The sequence below is a fragment of the Typopeltis vanoorti genome, chromosome 3 (genome assembly GCF_054136105.1).
Source record: "Typopeltis vanoorti isolate ZY-2024b chromosome 3, IOZ_Tvanoo_1.0, whole genome shotgun sequence".
NCBI lineage: Eukaryota > Metazoa > Arthropoda > Arachnida > Uropygi > Thelyphonidae > Typopeltis > Typopeltis vanoorti.
Window position 1 is genome coordinate 144,533,348 of NC_143551.1, and position 19,423 is coordinate 144,552,770.

At 34.6% G+C, this 19,423-nt stretch overlaps 1 protein-coding gene across 2 annotated transcripts in view; it reads left to right on the forward strand.

Moving 5' to 3' along the window:
• LOC150108631 (RING finger protein 11-like) overlaps positions 1–19,423 on the forward strand; it is a 38,899-nt gene that overhangs the window by 663 nt on the left and 18,813 nt on the right. The window lies entirely within an intron of this gene.

Below are 19,423 nucleotides of genomic sequence, written 5' to 3' on the forward strand. Positions count from 1 at the left end.
AGAATGAAAAGGATTAATATGATAACATGCAGAAGTGCTGGGCTCATTTACGTCATATTGTCCAATTGTAGGTATACCTGTACCTAATAATGTATAGGTATCAGCCCCCAACTGATGGTGTTGTCTGTATTTATTATTATTAATAATACACAAATGTCTTCCATTCTATGAGAATGCCTTCTACTAAAATGGCAGTGTAGGGCAGCATTCTAGGAAATAAATAGGATTGGGTGTAAATGGATAAAGATTGGAAAAGAGGTGACAAAAAAAGGGGGGGGGAAGCATGAGTGTTATTTTGTCTTGCTAGTATCTCACTTTTCAGTTTTGAAATGTTTCTACAGTCAAACACGAGATGATGAACTTTGACTGCTTTCACCTATTAAGGGTGATGGTTTTTTTATAATTTGAATTAGTTATAGAATCACAGTTTGATACCTGATGGTATCAAACTGTATGTTTATCAACTGTATCTTTACCAAACAGTTTATCAAACTGTATGTTATCAAACCTGATGGTATCAAACTGTAACCATCTGCCTTCCTCAGGAGAAGGCAGTCAGCCAAATACAAAATGGACAGAGATAAAAATTATCCCCAAAGTTCATCCTCACTCAGTAATGGCTAACTGGCAACCCATAGCCCATGTTATGTATTTGGCTCACAAACAGATCAACACAGTTTATTAATTTTTTCCAAGGATTGCTCAGTTTTATATGTAAACAATGTATTTGGATTTTGATCTCAATATTTTGTAGGAAGTTTTTTCTCACTTGGTTAGACTATAATAAATTTAGTTTAATCCTTTATCCAAGTGTAAGCAAACAAAATTTGCACTTGAAGTATCTTCAGGACTGAGGCAACTCGTGGTAAAGGTGAACCAAGCTCTCATCACACCTTGTTTTAGTATCTCCCATAATGCAAAGCACATCTCCTTGCGGACATGTATAATGCTATGCATTAAGGGAAGGACCACTACCCAGAACCGGTTTCGACCTTTACTGAATGTTCAAGTACAGGTCAAACTCAAAAAACTCAGCGTTGTTCCCCTCACTGAGATAAACTCAGCATTGGCTCTACCCCGTGGCAGGCTCATCCCACCATCGAGCAGAGCCGCTCATATGTCATCTGAGCGGTAACAGCAACAGCCGTGCCTCAGTTAACTTCACGGGCTAAAGCATTGCCATTCATTATCCCACCACCACCAACACCCAGGACCTGGGTGACAGCAACAGCCGAGCCTCAGTTAAAACTTCACAGGCTACAGCATTGCCATTCATCACCCAATCTTCCAGCCGGTTTCAACCTTCGTTGAGGGTCTCGTCAGTGGGAGCCAGACCCAGAGGTGGTGTTATTAAGGTAGAAGTCATATTTATCTATACGAGTTGCCAAAAGGTGTCTCACCTTATTATTAAATTACTCTGGATTTAGAGAAAGATGTTGGAAGTTTTTTCCACTTGGTTAGACTATAATATTGCCGATGAAATGAAAAAACGGAGATGGAAATGGATTGAACACATACTGAGAATTGAAGGCGGAGAGATTCCTAAAGTGGCTTTGATATGGATCCTAAAAGGAAAACAGGAAGGCTAAATTAACTTGGCAGAGAATGACAGAAGATTGGCTGGTCTGAAGAGAAGCCAAACTGGTGACTGAACAGGAGCTTGGTCCACCTTAACCATGATTTGCCTCAGTCCTGAACATACTTCAGGTGCAAACTTTGTTTGCTACTTGGATAAAGGATTAAACTAAATTTATTATAGTCTAACCAAGTAGAAAAAAACTTCCAACATCTTTCTCTAAATCCAGAGTAATTTAATAATAAGGTGAGACACCTTTTGGCAACTCGTATAGGAAAATTGACTTCTCCATTACTTCTGCCTTAGTATCACCACCTCTGGGTCTGGATCCCACTGATGAGACCTCAATGAAGGTCGAAACCGGTTGGAAGCTTGGGTGATGAATGGCAATGCTGTAGCCTGTGAAGTTTTAACTGCGGCTCGGCTGTTGCTGTCACCCAGGTGGTGGTGGGGGGGGTAATGAATGGCAATGCTTTAGCTTGTGAAGTTAACTGAGGCACGGCTGTTGCTGTTACCCCTCAGATGAGATATGAGTAAATGTGCGGCTCTGCTTGGTGGTGGGGTGAGCCTGCCACGGTGTAGAGCCAACCGGTTCTGAGAGTTCTTCTCAGTGGTAGGGTGAGCTGTTACTGAGGGGAACAGCGCTGAGTTTTTGGAGTTTGGCTTGCACTTGAGCATTCAATAAAGGTAGAAACCAGTCTGGGTAGTGGTCCTTCCCTTAATGCAGCATTATACATGTCTGTAAGGAGTGATGAGAGCTTGGTCCACCTTTACCACAAGTTGCCTTTGTCCTGAAGATACTTCAGGTGCAGACTTTATTTGCTTACACTTGGATAAAGGATTAAACTAAATTTATTACGATCTCAAGTGCTGTCTCTCCACCAGTATTTTTTTTTTTTTTTTTTTTTTTTTGAGAAAAAATTCTTGCTGCTACCTCCATATGAGATTGACTAATTCACCTTCAATTGATAAAAGCCCATATAAAGCATCCTCTTGTTATGATGAAAACCAAACTGCAGTCCTTTCCATTCAAAAGATGTAATGTCTCTATCATTCTTCCAGTTACACTACATATAGCTTTATAAAAGTGAAAAATGTGTTGCAGTTGACTTCTCTTTCTTTTCCCATCATGATATCTCACATTTCTACTTTAAATATTTAAATATTTTGTCTTGCTAGTATCTCACTTTTCAGTTTTGAAATGTTGTTTTAATCCCTGGCTATAAGTTAGACTGCAGTAAAAGTTATATGTAAAGTGATTTATCCAGAGATAGTAAGACTGTTAATTGTAACCAAAGGAGTCTTGATGAAAAAAATTGGTGTGATGGACTGAATTATTAGCAATAATTTATCAGGCAAACAAGTTATTTTGGATGCATTAAACAGTATCAGATGTTGGCTTCTGGTAAATTGGACTGGTTAGAATTATAGCTAAAGTAACCAAAAATATAAGACTAATGTATTATATCTGTTTCGCAAGATGATAAACTCAAGTTTTTAGGTGGAAAATTCTCACCATCTCCATATGAGACAAGCTAACTCCCCTTCATTTGAAAGAAATTATAGATTTTCCTTGCATTCTAGACAGGATTTGAATACAGGTGTGAACAGCAAATGCTGTGTTGTCCTCATGACTTTGCTGTGGAAGATAAATTGGGAAGCTTAATCACATTACACATTTGCATCTTTCACAAAAATAATGACACGAATAGTCCAGTTGTGATGTTGTATGCATTTCAAACATGTCAAGCTTCATAAAATATTATTACAGTCTGTTAAGTGGATGAAACTTGTGATGAGTTTTGTTTGTCATGGAGTTACAAGACTTATTGCAGGAGTCGCTCTACAGATAACGGTTATGTCCATACTTTATTTCAAACTTATTCACTATTCCTCTGTCATATCTCTTAATGCTAAACTCTGCAAAATGATGATTTATAGTTGTGATCAAATTTTAATAACTCATCTTTGAATTTATTTCAAATTTCAGTATTTTCTTAATATCCAAGTGACCAGTTTTCTAGATGTGGCCTGAAGTGGTACTATCATATCTTTATCTCATCTTATTAGTTGCTGTTCTTATTATAGCAACATTTCTTTGAGGGGGAGGATGTTCTCAACTTTTGCTGTCTGTTCCCCTTAAATTGTCTCTTTCTATCTCTTTGAGTAGATGGGCTCATCATATTATTACTATACTGTTGAAAGTTTATTTTTCACTTGGTTAGACTATAATAAATTTAGTTTAATCCTTTATCAAAGTGTGAGCAAACAAAGTTTGCACCTGAAAGTATCTTCAGGACTGGGGTAAGGTAGTACAACACCAGGCAACTCGTTGCAAAGGTGGAGCAAGATAACAGCACTCCTATCTCAGTATCTCCCATAATGCAAAACACATCTCCTCGCAGATATAATGTTATGCATTAAGGGAAGGGCCACTACTCAGACTAGTTTCAACCTTTATTGAGGTCTCTTTAGTGGGAACCAGGCCCAAGTGGAGATACCAGGCAGAAGCATTAGCAAGGTCATCTCTACCTATAGGAGTTGCCAAACGGTGTGCCACCTTTTTATTAAATTACTCTGGATTTAGAGAAAGATGTTGAAAGTTTTTTTTTTTTTGTTCTGTTTATAACCTCTTCTGTCTGCCATTTATGTTGTCTGACTTCCGAGGTAGTAAAAACTCTTGATTTCACTTTCGTTATCATCATTGTAAAAGTTTGTTGTTTTGTTTGTCATTTCTTTAGTTTTATTTGCATTAATTTTTAATCCTGCTTTTATAGCTTCTATATATACAGATCGTTTGATTTTAAATCTATATGTTCAGATTATGTAATGAATTGCAAAGATCATCAGTCTCGGATCCTGTAGGTTTTCTATTAAATACCATTGAATGCTTCTGTTTATTATTTTTATTGTTTAATTTCATTGTTTTCATAATTATCATAAGCACCATCAGAAACACTGAGAGCAAACATCCTATTATACTCATTTTTTATTGGTTATGATAGTTTCCCTTCATTTTCTATTTTACATACATATTCTATATATTTGATTGACAAAGATAATGACTTAAGAAAATACTAAAACATCCCATTGTTTGCCATATATTTTTTTCTATTAATGTGTCAAAGTCATTTTAAAAATTCTTAAACATAAGATACAAGTGAATATTTATATTCCACTGATTATTAAATTGCTGTTCTTGAAATGTGTATTTGATCTATACATGGCCTATTTCTATGAAATGAGATTGTTCTTTCCTAAATCTGTTAAAATTTGTTTTCTTCATTCTGTTTAAAACAATTCTTCTAAATATATTGGTTTGCTTGCGTTTCCTTTAATGCCCAGGCCGGTATCTCATCTAATCTGATGAATGTATTCACATTGATATTTCATAGTATCCTAGGTATCTCCATCTCATCTGCTTTTATTCTCAATATGGTCTCCATTCAGTCACATTGGTCCTTGTCATATCAGTAATTTATCTGTTTCTTACAGATTAATGATCTTACCTTCTGTATCCATTAAAGTTAGCCTTCCATATCATTTTTCGTTTTATTTGCTGCATGGCAAAAAACTCTTTTGGATTTCCTTTTGCCTGCTTGGCTAATTTCCTATTATATTCTAATTTTACCTTTCTCACAATGCATGTCATTCTTCTTGCCTTGCTTTGCACCATTCACCAGTATTCTGATCACATTTCTTCTGTATATTCTCTCTAAAACTCTTTTCTCCATCTCTGCTTAATGATGCCGCTTATCTTTTTAATAGCTATCTGATTTGTTCTCTTGACTCTCATTATGTGATACTGCTTCAAAAAAAATTGTGCTGTTTGTCATGATTACGTGAACTATAATTCTGTATATACCACTTTTAACCAAATATTATACCTTCTTGGACACTTCACAGGTCAAGACAGCATAATTACTCTTAAATTGGAGACAGAGTGACTTCCTTAGTTATAAATAATTCATTTGATGTTATCATCAGATCTAGCATTCTTGAACTTGCTGTCACTCGCTGCCTCAAGTAATTCTTTTAAGTAGCTGCATAAATTCCATTTTCTTCTTCCTCCCCCATATGTTCTTCCATTTCCTTCTTCTATGTTCTCATATATAGTCTCCCGATATAATGATTTGTGTTGTGCTCGTTGAGCTTATCTACTGATGCATAACATCTTCCTTTCATCATCATCTAATTCCTGATATGTAGCCATAGGGGGTAAGGATATTAAGATAGTAATACATGAAAAGTTTGCATCATTAACATTGAGTTTACATTGCACAATGGGGAAGGACTACATGATGGTACAGTTGGTTTTAAAGATGCCAAGAAATTATATTCTTGTTTTAATCCTTTATCCAAGTTTTTGCACATGAAGTATCTTCATGACTGGGCTATTCTTTTTGATATAAGTTCTTCTTTTCATTGACTGCTTATTTAATTTCATGAGTCCACAATGAAGTTTTCATTTTTCTGTCCTTGCAAACAACCTCATCATATGCCTCTCTAGCTGAATCATTTAGTATTTTTTTTTTTAAAGGTCCGCCACTGAAGGTATCGTTATCAATAATAACATAGTCAATAAGATCTTTCTTAGTTCATGTCTCTTCTCCATGTGAATTTGTGCTGGAACATGATGCACTGAACAGAAATTCAGCAAGTACTTACCATTATTATCATCTTTGCTTTTCTCCATATTTTGCCAAAATATTTCTGTGTATCTGGTAATCATTTTATACTCTGCTGTTTAGATTTCCAACAAGGATCAACTTTTTCTTTCTCAGCTGACTTCTCTAATGCCTTGAAAAATTCCTCCATTTCTTCCTTAGTAGAACGTTTTGTGGGTACATAGGTCTCAGTGTCCTATTCTAATATTTGCTGAATCACTCTACTTGATATTGCCTGCCTTTCAAGAAAGTCATCTTCATATTTGTTATTAAATACTGTAAACTGCTATTTCTCTTCCATGATTTTATTACCTCAATGTAAAATGTTGCTTAGAAGAATCTCATCTGCTTTTGTCTTCTTTGTTTCAGTAATATCTGTTATATTGATCAGCTATTACTTATCCAGTTCTTCTGCAAGTTCTGTTTCCTTTCTGCTGATGCTTGTGTTGATGGTACCAATCTTGAAAACTCTGCTGATGTTGAGTTGGAGGTTGTTCCAGTAGCTGACTTTTCACTGTTCATGCTGGTTCTGTGATGAAAACAGCAGAGACTTTGTTTAAATGGGCAACAACTCAGTTAGAATGAAATTCTGTCATGTCACACCATTTTATTTTGGTTTGACTAAATCTAAAATTGCCAGAATATTCTAATTTGTTTGATAGTGGATTGCAATGATAAGTTGTAGATTGGTTCTCTTCATTCCTTTAAAGGCCGTGTGGAGGTCTCCTCATAGTTATTCTGCTTTGCTCATTAAGTGACCCTGACTATATTTTTATATTTAGTTATTACTCAGATATTCTAGCTATATCTGCTCTCCAGCCAAAAGACTGTGGGTTCGAATCCCATCGTGGGCATGGATGTTTGTGATTGTCTGTGGAAATACTAGTGGTGGTGGTCAGCAGTAGATGCGTTGGTGTAGTTGCGGTCAGTTGGTGGATTGTTAGTGGTGGAAGTAGAGTTGTAGAGTAGATCCCCTCCCTCGATGAGTCTTTGGACTCCCTGGAGGTGACAAATAATAATAATAATTCTTGTCAAGTTGAAGGTTTCCTATAAATAGAAGATACCAATAAATTACATACTTGGTTTAATTCTTTATCCCAGTGTAAGCAAACAAAGTTTACACCTGAAGTATTTTCAAGACTGGGGCAACTCATATATAGAAGCTAATGACTTCACATCACTTGCTTTAGTATTCCATCATGCAAAGCACATATCCTTGTGGACATGTATAATGCTATGCATTAAGGGTAGTGACCCTTCCCATAATGCATAATATTATACATGTCTGCAAGGATATGTACTTTGCATTATGGGATACTAAGGCAAGTGATGTGAAGTCATTAGCCTCTATATACAAGTTGCATGGGAAGTTACTTCACATGAAACTTTGTTTGCCTGCACTTGGATAAAGGATTAAAACAAGTATATAATTTCTTATATATTAATTAATAGTATAATCAAGTGAAAAAACTTCCAACAACTATATTTAAGGTTTCCTGTCTTCCATTTTCTAAGATTCATCTGCTACTTTTACTTTTCTCCATATTTTGAAAATCAAAATCACCCTGATCTCACAACTTACCAGTGAATCATGATTTCCTAAAATCAAGAAATCATTCTTTCTTTGTGATTTTAATGTCAACATTTCCAACCAGTCTCTCTTTTTCAAGCTGGAAGCAAGCATGGGGTATTTGCTGTAAGAGACAATCTGATGCAGATCATCATCATCTACTCATCCAAATAGCAAATAATTCTAGAACTTAGGATATTATATGATCAGAGTATGTATATATTATAGCACATTTGTGAAGAGATATTTGCTTAGTATCTTATCTTTTTTTTTCAGATCTACAAAATGTAAATACAAATCCTTGAGAATATAACCTTTGGCATAGAAGTTGCCTGGTCTCTATTAAGAACCATCCAATTTGAAACAGCTATCATGCCAGTGAACTCTCATTTAAGCACTCAGTGCCGCACCGTGGGTAGGAGGTGCCCTTATGCAAAACTTTTTCGGCACCCCCATAAAATAAATTTCTATGAAAAATTTTACTTTATTAAAAGTGCAAAACAGTTTATATGCATACATAAAAATAAATTTCATTTAACAATAGTAGAACATTGTAATCACTAAAATTTATTAATAAGGAATTTTTAATAATAAAAATTTTCAAAAATGTTTATTTCGTTAATATATAAATACAACAGAATATATATAAACAAAAATTAATTTTATTTTAATATAAAAAGAAATATTATTACATAACAAAGATAATTGGAGATATGCTTTTAACTATATAACAATTAGGATAAATGTAGATTTATTTTACATATTTATCCATCCTGCTTTAGCCACCACAAAATTTTTAATAATATCTTTAATGTCTAATGAATCCATAATATTTTCAATTGAAAAGAATATCGTCTACTGGATTTATATTGATAAATCCAGTAGATGCTCTCCAGACATTGTTGATCGCAAATAATTTTTTATTAGTTTCAGTTTTGAAAAACTTCTTTCCCCTGATGCTATGGATATTGGTAATGTTAAATAAATACGCGTTACAATCACAGTATTCGGAAACGTGTCTGTTAATTTATTTTCGTATATATAATTTAAAACATCCTGAGGAGCTGACTCTTTTAATAAAACATTGCAAAGTTTTTAATTCCTCAAATAAAGTCATACCATCAATATCGCAATTGTCGGAGTCTTGATTGTCACTCAGTTTTAAGTGCAAATCTGTACAATTTAATAGTGTTTCATTAAATCTTCATCGCTCCAATCTTTTAATTTGCTGTCTCTTATAACTTTAAAGTCCTTGCTACGTTGTTTTAAGAGTATGAATCTTTCCCTGACTGAAGTTATTGTCGTGTCTAAAATCACAAAGAAAAAATTTATTTTAAAATTTTGTTTAGGATCATGCGATCCTAAACAAAATTAGAATAAATTTATATATATATTTTTTATTATTTCCCGTGGTGAAATGGTGCTCCTCATTTTCAAGCGCCCTTGTGCATAACCGCATGGCGTGGCCCTGTAAATACTAATAAAAGACAAACATATGGGCACCTGGGCAGAGTTTGTCTTTTTAAGTAGTGCATGCAAGGAGCTCTGATGCTGATGGTTTTATTCTCATAAGTTCTGGTAAATTTTCAAAACTAAGTTTCTTTTTTTTATTTGGTATAAAATATGGCCTATGAATTATGCATTGTAATTTGCCAATCTGGTTAACAATTGTTAATATCCCTACTCTGACCAACAGGCTTCAGGTTCAGATCCTGCCCTGAACATGGATGTTTGTGATTGTCCGTAGATGAACTTCATTGCCTATTGTGAGACTTATGCACCTGATTGGAGACCCAAAGCAGTTGAAAAAAAAGTTCTATGTTTGGTCTCTGGAACAAAAAAATTAAATAAAAACCTTAAACGTGTGGACAGACTTATATGTTCGTCGAACATGTTGTTTATTATTTTAACGGTATAATAGAACACAGAAACTAAGTAAATAATTAATTTATTAACTTGATGCTGGTATTATAACCAGCATCTTCAGAGCACAAAAACAGTTTGTCACAATACGCGAGACTAAAACAACATGGTGTACTTAAACAAAATTGTAGCAGCAACACAAAGACTAGAGTCCTGATTTTGGCGCCCTCTATCTGAAAAAAAAAAAAAAAAAACTGCTATCATATATTACTAGAGTCCTAGAAAAGTGCTAGTTTTTTCTTAATATGACTGTCTCCCAGATCTTCGGCAAGTTAATACAGCCATATTTGTTGAGATTTGGAGTGTGTTTTAGGGCTTCTGTCGCCTCTAAGAACAATCTCTCTGATTTATATGGGTTTCTGTGTAGTACTTTTGTGTTTTTCCAGTTGATCCTGTGTGCAGGGGTATCCAGAGCATGGTCTGCTAGGCCCGACTTCCCATAATGATAATTCCGGACGTATCGTTTATGTTCGCTGATGCGGATATTCACAGTTCTTCCTGTTTGACCATAGTAGGCTTGATTGCATGAGCAGGGTACTTGGTAGACTCCTGGATGTGATAAAGGAGGAATGCTGTCCTTGGGTGAGCGTATGAGGGTGGCTAATTTGCTACATAGTCTGAATGTAGTGCGTAGTTTATGTTTATTGAGAATTCTTGAGATCTTTTCGGATGTGCCTTTAATGTAAGGGATGGTGACTGTTTTGTTGTTGTTCTCTGTGGTGGATGGTGGGAGGGGTTTCTTAGGAGTGTTTAGTATTTTGTTTATTTTATGTGGATTGTAGCCGTTGGCCAAGAAGGTGTGGCGTAAGTGAGTCAGTTCAGCAGTAAGAGCCTTGTCATTGGAACAGATTGCTCTCGCTCTATGGGTTAGCTTTTTTTAATATGCCATATTGTTGAGAAGGATGATGGTGTGATTGTTTGTGTAAGTATCTGCCTGTATGTGTGGGTTTTCTGAAAACTGAAAATGATAAGGAACCATCTGGGAGACGTGTGATGAGTGTATCCAGGAAGGGCAGACAGTTGTTGGCTTCCAGTTCCATAGTAAAGTGGATTATTGGATGTTGGCTATTTAAAGGTGCTAAGAATGTTTTCAATGTCTCAGGGCCATGTGGCCAAATAGCTATGGAACTGGAAGCCAACAACTGTCTGCCCTTCCTGGATACACTCATCACACGTCTCCCAGATGGTTCCTTATCATTTTCAGTTTTCAGAAAACCCACACATACAGGCAGATACTTACACAAACAATCACACCATCATCCTTCTCAACAATATGGCATATTAAAAACGCTAACCCATAGAGCGAGAGCAATCTGTTCCAATGACAAGGCTCTTACTGCTGAACTGACTCACTTACGCCACACCTTCTTGGCCAACGGCTACAATCCACATAAAATAAACAAAATACTAAACACTCCTAAGCAACCCCTCCCACCATCCACCACAGAGAACAACAACAAAACAGTCACCATCCCTTACATTAAAGGCACATCCGAAAAGATCTCAAGAATTCTCAATAAACATAAACTACGCGCTACATTCAGACCATGTAGCAAATTAGCCACCCTCATACGCTCACCCAAGGACAGCATTTCTCCTTTATCACATCCAGGAGTCTACCAAGTACCCTGCTCATGCAATCAAACCTACTATGGTCAAACAGGAACTGTGAATATCCGCATCAGCGAACATAAACGATGCGTCCGGAATTATCATTATGGGAAGTCGGGCCTAGCAGACCATGCTCTGGATACCCCTGCACACAGGATCAACTGGAAAAACACAAAAGTACTACACAGAAACCCATATAAATCAGAGAGATTGTTCTTAGAGGCGACAGAAGCCCTAAAACACACTCCAAATCTCAACAAATATGGCTGTATTAACTTGCCGAAGATCTGGGAGACAGTCATATTAAGAAAAAACTAGCACTTTTCTAGGACTCTAGTAATATATGATAGTGTTTTTTTTTTTTTCAGATAGAGGGCGCCAAAATCAGGACTCTAGTCTTTGTGTTGCTGCTACAATTTTGTTTAAGTACACCATGTTGTTTTAGTCTTGCGTATTGTGACAAACAGTGTTTTTGTGGTCTGAAGATGCTGGTTATAATACCAGCGAAATATCAGCATCAAGTTAATAAATTAATTATTTGCTTAGTTTCTGTGTTCTATTATACCGTTAAAATAATAAACAACAAATAAATAAAAACCTTTTAGTCCACTTGCAGTATTAACGTATTATAGCAGTGATGAGCAACATTTGTTCTTCAGTGGGTCACAATTGAAAACTTAATATTCCATATGGGCCGCAACAAACACATTATTAAATACTTTAATATATTAATAAAAAAATTTAATTTATGGGGGAATTTGTTATTTTTGATATAGATTTACAATGAAAAATTTTTTTAAAATTTGATTTACTTTTTATTAGTAATACTTTCGATATATACACAGGCATATGTATAGAATTTTTTAAAACAAACAAAATTAAATAGCTGCTTAAATTTAATTAACTCAACAAGCTTTTCAATATTGAGAGGTATGGTTGAAATTGCGACTCTAATACAATTTTTTAATCTATTTCGACTAAAGGTGATTTCGACAATCATTTTTTTACAATTTTCATTTTCGAAAAGAGTTGTTCACACAGATAAGTACTACCAAATAAACTCATTATTTGCCTAGAATGGATAGCCAGCAATGGAAATTTATCATTTGGAAAGTAACTCTTATAAAAGTTAATAAGACTAACATTTTGAAACTTATTTCTTAGTTCAGTGTTGCTTTGCAAATCAATTATTTCCATTTGAAGTTTTTTGGGAACCCTTTCAATGTCTATATTAAAGGGTAATGAGAAAATATCAAAATTAGTTTCATTTTCACATAAGATTTTGAATCGCGAACCAAATTATTATTCTAGTCTGTATTTCCTCTGCATATTTTGTCGTTTCAGGTAAATTTTCTTTTCTCAAAATTGGAAAAATAGCCATATTATTAGATTCCAGTTGTCGATTACAAATTTTTAGTTTATTTTCAAAGGCTTTTATTTTATGGAACATTCCATTAATAAGTCCTGGAAGATTTACATTTAATTCATTCAGATGTTGAGTAATGACAATGCAAAATGCAAAGTCACACATCTAGTCCTTGTCATTAAATTCTGGAAATGGGTTGCCTTTCATCTCCAAGAATAACTGAATTTCACTCTTCAGATCGTACACACGCTTAAGCATTGTGCCCTGACTTAACCATTGAACCTCACTGTTAAAAAGGGTATCTCCATATTCGCTTTCCATATCTCTCAAAAATTGCTTAAATTCGTGATGATTCTGTCCTTGAGATCTAATAAAATTTACATTTTAATGATCGATGGAACTGTAAATGTGAGGGTGTTTTTATTAACTATATTATGTTTCTATATTATTCTTATTTCTTTATATATCCTCTCTTATTTTATTTCTATATCTCTTTTCTATATCTTATTCCCAAATCTTTAACTTATCTCTTTCCCTTATACAACTCTATCAACTTTAAACTTATATCCTCCTGTTCCTTATTTTTACCTCCAGTATTCCTATTTTTATTATACCAAGGATCTCTAGATATTTATTTGAATTAGTGACTGCGCCTCCGGAAATCCTTTTATGGCATTAAATATTACTACTTTCGGTAGATATCACTCCTTACTCTTATATACAGTCGTGGCTATCCCTTTATCTAATTCTCGTATTAATTATCTATCTTCCCTGCTCACAAGCTCGGTTTTTTTTTTTTTAGAACAGTGCATCAAAGAACTAAAATATCAGGCAACACTCTATTAATATTTAAACAACAAAATTTTAATTCACGAGACAAATTTTACACTGCATTTTCAATAATAAAAGGAATCATTACAATTCAAATCTGCATAAATAGACTAGTTAAGTTCCTGCATTTTCTCACACAAATCATATCACATATTTTACTAATTTTCATAATACAACATAAATCATTTATACTGAGCAATGGTACTTATTGCTTAATTGTTAACTCTTACTCATCGAACACATAAACAATATCTTTTACACACAATTGCTCTTTCCCTTCTATGCTGGGAATATTCTATAGGTAAGTTTTACCAATTATTCAGCAAACAGTTGCACTATGACTTAATTCAAACTACAAACTCCTGACACTTAATTACTTTATAAATCTTTAACTGTTAGATTTGCCTATTTAGATCAGCCTCTACTTACAGTCCATTAATAAGTGTTCTCTTAAAAGCTCAAGGAAATTTAACAAACGGGTCAACTCACTTTATAGCTGCTACCCTCTGTGTACTTGGCTTCGAACTGGACTTCCGTTCCGTGTCAGGTTTTTTAATCCCTCTTTATGCTGGTGTTAGGTCTACTGATGTTTTCAGGATACTCTGTCCTGTCGCACTTCGGGCGAAGATTATCGGCTTGTGGAATGCTTGCATGCGCGTTGGATTAACGGAGCAATTTCTTTCCTCTGACAACAGCTCCCGGCGAAGACTCGTCAATTTGTCGTCAACTATCAGCTTTGCCTGGCGGATCAGCTCCTCGTCATCTTTCTTTTAGATCACGGGCATAATTTCTCCGGACGTTGCATCCTCGATGGCCTACATCTGCCGGACAACCGTTGGCAACGTCTCGATCACGACCTCTGGATCACTGACGAAAATTTCTCTAACCGATCATGCGATCTTTTTGCCTACGCCTTTTATTCGGTCACTTCCGAATCCTTGTTCAGAGATATGTGAACCCCGAATGTTTTGGCGAAATCCCTTGATCCTTTTCTTTGACTGACCCTTTCTTTGTTTTTCTCCTACACTCCATAAATCCTATTCGTTCTGGCAGTGGACATTCGTTTGTAGCTTTTGTCGGTCCACCTAGCACTGACCTTGAGCTTTCCATGTAGAACACACACAAAGTTTGACGTCTTTACAAAGCGCTAAATATACTGTTTACTAATGGCAAGGTATTGCCTTAATACTACACCTTCTAGGATATTCCCTTATTTGGCATAGAGCAATATACAAATTCCCATTGGGATTATTTACACATAACATACATCTATTTACAAGTCACAATTCTTACTGGGCTTGACCTTGGTAAACTTTATGTAAAAATATTTAGACTTCTTATAGCTACATAAATATTTTTACAGAACAACATTGGATATTTTCAAAACTTTTGCACTCAAATTGTCTTGGTGCAAAATGCAGTGAGAAATGATTATTTTGCGTCCTGTTAATCTTTTTATGTCTGGATAATAATCTCACAGACCAGCATTCATACTAGATGTCGCTCAAGCTCCATCTGTTGTTATACTGATGATATTTTCTATTGGGATAGTGTATTTAATTGATTAAGAACAATTTTCAGTTCCCCGTATATATCTTTTCTGGTAGTAGTTCCTTTCAGTGGAATTAAAGATGCAAATTCTTCGATGATGTTAAAACTACACTCTGTTCCTCTCAAAAAGACAGCAAGTTTTGCCATATCACTAATATCGCAACTTTCATCCCAAGCCAAAGAAATCCATTCTAACTTAGAAATATGTCCCTGCAAAATTTCCTCAATACTTTGTGAAAGTTCATCAATCCTTTTTGTGATTGTAAATTGTGACAAGCTAATTTTCGAAATTATATCTTTTTTTTTAATCAGGGAAAGTGACATCTGCTGCTGCTAGTAAGCATTCCTTTACTATTTCTTCATCAGAGAATGATTTCATTCTTTTTGCCAAAATTTGACTAACAATGTAGCTTGCACAAACTGTAGTATCTGCAGTTAATGAAGCAGCTGTAAATACATCTTGCCACTGTTTAAGATTTTTTTTGCAGTTGATTTACTTTGTCTTTGTACAGCTGTCCTTGTAAATTGTGAAATTTTGAAGAATGTTTAGTTTTATAATGCCTCTTCCCTCATATTTGTAAATTTAGGGACACAAAAACACACGTGTTGAACAGATTATTTTATTAATTACTAATAAAATAAAACTTGACGTTTCGACCCCTGTATCGAGGTCATCATCGGAAGAATACAAGTGTATGAGGAACCAAGGCTCATGCTCATGCCCTATATACCGGTAAACTAAATCTACGTAGTTAATTAATCCTTTTCCCTAGCCTGACCTCTAGTGATAAAAAAAAAAAATTTTAATTAAATAAAAAAAATAATTTAAAAAATAATAATAATAAAAAAAATAAATAAATACAACTACAATAAACTGCTAAAGTCCTCATGTATTAATATTCTTCTGGATGGTTCTGATTGCTATAATATGATTTCTTTCAGTTGTTGTTGAATGTTACAAACACTTGACCAGGTTGTCTTGTAGTAGGAATTTTCTATGGCTAGTTTAGGATGTTATACAGTTTGTAGATGGGTCCTCCATATTCTTGAAATGGTGAGGCCATCATTTTTGTTGAGATTTGGTTTGTGTTTGAGCATTTCACATGACTCTTTAAATTTTCTCTCAAACCAGGTTTTAGTGCGGTGTAGGGACTTGGTATTTTTCCAATCAATTCTGTGGTATGTTTGGAGTGCGTGGTCAGAAAGGCCGATTTTTCCAAAATGGAGGTATTTAATGTGTCGTTTGTGTTCGTCTTGTCTGATTGGAATAGTTCGCCCTGTTTCCCCTATGTATGGTATGCTACATGTACATTGTATTTTGTATACCCCTGGGTGGGCTAGGTGTGGAAGAGGATCTTTAGAAGAACTGAGTAGGTGTCTTAACTTATTTGGGAGTTTAAAAGGTGGTTTTAATGTTGTATTTGCATAGTGTTCTGTCTATTTTTTCAGAAATGCCTCTAACATAAGGAATGGCAATAGCATTCCTGAAATCTTTTTTGTTCTTACTGGTATCTTTATGGAGGATCTTGTGAATATTTTTTTATTGTATCCATTTTTTATAAATATGTGGTTGGTGATCTTGTATTCCTGGTTTAGAGCCTGTTCATTAGAACAAATAGTTAGAGCTCTGTGTTTAAAGGTGCTTATGACACCTAGTTTTTGTGTTGGGTGGTGGTAAGAATTCTTGTGTATGTATTGGCCTGTGTGTGTGTGTAGGTTTGCAGTAAACTGAGAGACAGCCAGAGGGAAGACGTGTGACAAGTGTGTCTAGGAAAGGAAGAGAGTTGTTTTTTTTTCCATTTCAATGGTGAATTGGATACGTTTGTGTTCTTTGTTTAGGTGGCTAAGGAATGTATTTAGAGCTTCGCAGCCGTGGGGCCAAATGGCAAAAATATCGTCGACGTATCTGAGCCTATGTTAGAGGCATTTCTGAAAAAATAGACAGAACACTACAAATACAACATTAAAGCCTTTAAACCTCCAAATAAGTTAAGACACCCACTCAGTTCTAAAGATCCTCTTCCACACCTAGCCCACCCAGGGGTATACAAAATACAATGCACATGTAACATACCATGCATAGGAGAAACAGGGCGAACTATCCCAATCAGACAGACGAACACAAACGACACATTAAATACCTCCATTTTGGAAAAACCGGCCTTTCTGACCACGCACCCCAAACATACCACAGAATTGATTGGAAAAATACCAAGTCCCTACACCGCACCAAAACCTGGTTTGAGAGAAAATTTAAAGAGTCGTGAAATGCTCAAACACAACCCAAATCTCAACAAAAATGATGGCCTAACCATTTCAAGAATGTGGAGGACCCATCTACAACCTGTATAACAACCTAAACTAGCCATAGAAAAATCCCACTACAAGAAGACAATCTGATGAAGTGTTTGTAACATTCAACAGCAGCTGAAAGAAGTCATACTATAGCAATCAGAACTATCCAGAAGAATATTAATACACGAGGACTTTAGCAGTTTATTGTAGTTGTATTTATTTATTTATTTTTATTTTTTAAATTTTATTTTATTTTATTTTATTTTTTAATCACTAGAGGTCAGGCTAGGGAAAAGGATTAATTAACTACATAGATTTAGTTTACCGGTATACAGGGCATGAGCATGGTAGCTTGGTTCCTTATACTTGTATTCTTCCGATGATGACCTCTATACAGGGGTCGAAACGTCAAGTTTTATTTTATTAGTAATTAATAAAATAATCTGTTCAACATGTGTGTTTTTGTGTCCCTAAATTTACAAATATGAGTGCTGATCAGCGTGTAACCTTAAAAGAAATAATGCCTCTTGATGTTATATTCCTTGAGAACAGATATCTTTTCACAACATATCAAGCAAACAGCATTGTCTTTTATGCAAATAAAAAAATAGTTGCTTGTCCCTCTTTCGTTAAACTGACTATTTTAGTTGTCAACTTTGCGTTTTCTAGATTTTGAACTTATTGATTAAACACAGGGTTCTGTTTGTTAAAAAAAAAAAAAAAATTAGTAAAGTCGCAATTTTTTAAAATAAAAAATTATATTGCCGTTATAAATTTATAATTTGCTTAGGTTTTGAAAGAACTTGTATCAATAAGTTTATTCAAGAATAATGCAACTACTTTCATATATCGTTGAAGTATGACCGCTTGTGCATGACTGCAAAGGCGAATGGCACAATCGTGGAAACTTGCCCCAATCAAATATTTTTCACGTGACCTCTTAATGTGTGCTTCATATTGATAACACGTACTTTTTGCTAAAATGTTTACACTTCAGCCAAATGAAGTGCAAGGTTTTGGCAGGCCGCAGGTTAGTAGTTGGAGGGCCACATGCAGGCCATGGATTGCTCATTATTGTATTATAGGGTTCCAGCTTTTTGTGGATGGGGATCACGTTAAAAAAAAAATTTTAATTTTTTATACTTACGTATTTGAGCACTTCTGCTCAGATATTATTTACCCAGCAGTATTTCTGCATTTCTTTTTTTTTTTTTCTGATAAATACTTCTGATTGCTTTTATGTTGGATATTTTCTATCAGTGTTCTGTTTTGTCACTGCTTCTCATAATTACCTTATACATTCAGAATATCTTCGATTTTCATGTTACCTTTATAATTTATGATTACTTTTACAGTACCCTTTCCTCCATTCTAAGTTTTTTTTTTTTTTTACAATAGCCAGAAATAGTTTTACCTTTCTAATATTTATCTCTTATTTGTACCAAAGAGTTCTACTGACTTATATTTAGCTATTTTAAACACATCTTGACTTTCTTACATATTTCTGTGTTTTTTCTCTCTCTCATATAATGTATATATATGCACTTGCAAGCTTTCAGTCTGATTTTTTTTTTCTTCTTTTCTTTACCAGACTATCTTCTTAACTTCAGATTTTTTTAATCCTTGCAGGTAACTTTATCGTATGTTTTTCTAGCTGTATCAATCACTTTTTTTTCCTCCCTCACTCTAAATCTTGCCACATGTGTTTTTTTTTTTCCAACTTCCATTTTTTTTTCTTTAATAAAATCAAATGTTTGCATATTTGATTTTATAGTTCACCTCTGAATGCTGCTTTGACTTTGATTCTTTCTAAATGTTTATACATATTTTTCTTTTCAGTATAATATTAATTATTATCATACTTTTAAATTTAAATTTTTCTTTTCAATATAATATTAATTATTATCATCCTTAAAATTAAACAGTTGACCACTTTTTAGATTCTCTATGCATCATGTATCTCGAACTGACACAAAGATTTTACTATCAGCATAGTCAGTGAAAACTAATTTCTTCTATGTTCTCTCCATCTA